This window comes from Notothenia coriiceps, unplaced genomic scaffold (assembly GCF_000735185.1).
Source record: "Notothenia coriiceps isolate Sejong01 unplaced genomic scaffold, NC01 NC01_scaffold00009220, whole genome shotgun sequence".
Lineage (NCBI taxonomy): Eukaryota > Metazoa > Chordata > Actinopteri > Perciformes > Nototheniidae > Notothenia > Notothenia coriiceps.
Window position 1 is genome coordinate 1 of NW_011341921.1, and position 2353 is coordinate 2353.

Below are 2353 nucleotides of genomic sequence, written 5' to 3' on the forward strand. Positions count from 1 at the left end.
GTGTGTGTGTCTGTGTGTGTGTGTGTGTGTGTGTGGTATCTGATCCGGATGTTTACTAATTCCATTTCTTTATGGCGGTCATTAGTCTTAAAAAGTTGACTAAATCTTAAAAAATTCAATGAAAGTGGTGATCAGCAATTGTATATGTTCAAATGTCTACTGTGAAGGATATCACAAAGCCTTGATGCAATCGAATGTAAAACAAAAAAGTTATGATTGATGAAAGTAGTAAATCGGTCAGATTTGACCCGAAGACAACAGGAGGGTTAAACATGAAGAAACACAACTTGCAAGAAAACAGAAATAATCACAGGTCGCATCAGAAATTGAATGTCAGTTATTTCACTTTATTGAGTTTCTGTTAAACAATAATCGTCTATAATTGGCCGTAAAACACAAAACATAGAAAACTGTAACGATGGGAGGCTAGCAGGAGGACGTTGCGACAGTCAGCCTCAGCTCCACTTTGGTCCCACTTTGGTTTTTTTCTTGACTTGAGCTCTATGCTGACACTTTGGTCCCATGGAAACAGCGGGGTACTATTGCACAAGCAAGCGCGCACACACAGACACACACACACACACACACACACACACACACACACACACACACACACACACACACACACACACACACACACACACACACACACACACACACGTGTAGTGAGAGGATTGGGAGGGGGTCGGGATGAGATAAAGTAATGTTTTGTGGAGCAGCTTCTCTCCGTCGCCTTAAGAGTACATGGTCAGCTGAAGCCACTGAGGGACAGAAACGGAAGCAGAGTTAGTGCGCTGCTCCTCAGATCATTTCCTGACTTCCAGTTGTAGATAAAGTACTACTGTGTGAAAATACTACACTAGTATTGTAAGTGGTAAGTGTGTGGTAAGTATTCCAAAACAAATCAGTAACTAATCAAATGTAAATGTCGGTGTTTTTCATTTAATCCCCCTTATTATGATATGAATATTAACTTTAATTTATTTTCAACACAGGTTAACATATATTTGGGCTTTCAAAAAAATACAAATTTATTTATTTATTGTTTTTGTTCTTTTTTAGTTCTTTTTATATTGTAAAAAAAAATATTTTATATCTAAGATGTAGTGGAATAGATGTATAAAGTGACCATACATATAAATACTGAAGTATAGAACAATCACTTTAAATGTGTGTTTTGTCGTCTTCATTGACATGTGCTTACTGCCTGGCCTCTGTAAACAGAAGATCTGACTGGATAACATATTGATTCACTGATAGATGTGTGGTCACAGCAAAGGGCTAATAAACAACATGCCCTCCCATGCCCACTAAAATTCATCCACTAAGTTTTCTGTTAAGGAAATCCTTTGATATACATGTTTGATTACCGTTAATATTGTCCTTAAATAAGCTAGAACTGAACAACAATCCAAACTCAGGTGGCTGTTTTTGTTAAAGTTAAAAGTTGTGGTAACTGTGGAAAAGGTCATAATAAAGGAAAACAATTATTTTAAAATACAGAAGATAACCTTGTTTTTGTTGTTGTGTTTACTGCATTATTATGGAAATAGATACATTTGTAAATTCTGTGAATTAATTTAAAGAATCACAGGTAAACTGTTTTACCTCCTTAATATCCAGGTCGATGCAGCCACTGTTGTCCTTATCCAGAGTCTTAAAGGCTCCTGGGGAGAACACACACACACACACACACACACACACACACACACACACACACACACACACACACACACACACACACACACCATTTATCATATGAAAACATGTAAACACATGAACATTGATTATTGCACTGTCCAAAATATCGACAGCGTCAATTGAAAACAACTTTAAAGGAACGTTACAATAAAGGTTGTGTAAATTGTGATTTGCAGAAAATAAAGATTTTTATTTTAAAACATTTTTCACGGTTCAAAAGTTATTTGTATGGCTAAATTAATGATTAAAATGATGCGTTCTTGTATAAAACCATAATTTAAAGTCTAAAATATGAGATATTATGAACATATATATTAGGCTTCAGAGGAGAGAGGAAGAGAGAGGAGGAGGAGTAGACTCACTGCACATGGCGTCCAGCCGTACCAGGCAGCCAATGAAATTGTCAAAGTCCATGCTGCCATGCTCATCGCTATAGCGACGTACAATCAACTTAAAGAGCTGTTCATTCAGAGGGAAACCTGGAAACGCACAATCACAGTTTGAAATGACACACACACACACACACACACACACACACACACACACACACACACACACACACACACACACACACACACACACACACACACACACACACACACACACTACTACGTTACGTTCTTACGTACTCACGACGTACGACGTACGACGA

General features: G+C 37.5%; 1 long non-coding RNA gene across 1 annotated transcript; it reads right to left on the reverse strand.

The window, feature by feature from the left end:
- Positions 1–326: 326 nt before the first annotated feature.
- On the reverse strand, positions 327–2217 carry LOC104945153 (uncharacterized). The gene is made up of 3 exons (XR_798308.1): positions 2064–2217; positions 1609–1667; positions 327–761 (listed from the first exon to the last, which is right to left on the reverse strand). It is a non-coding gene; the product is annotated as an uncharacterized lncRNA (long non-coding RNA).
- Positions 2218–2353: the final 136 nt, after the last annotated feature.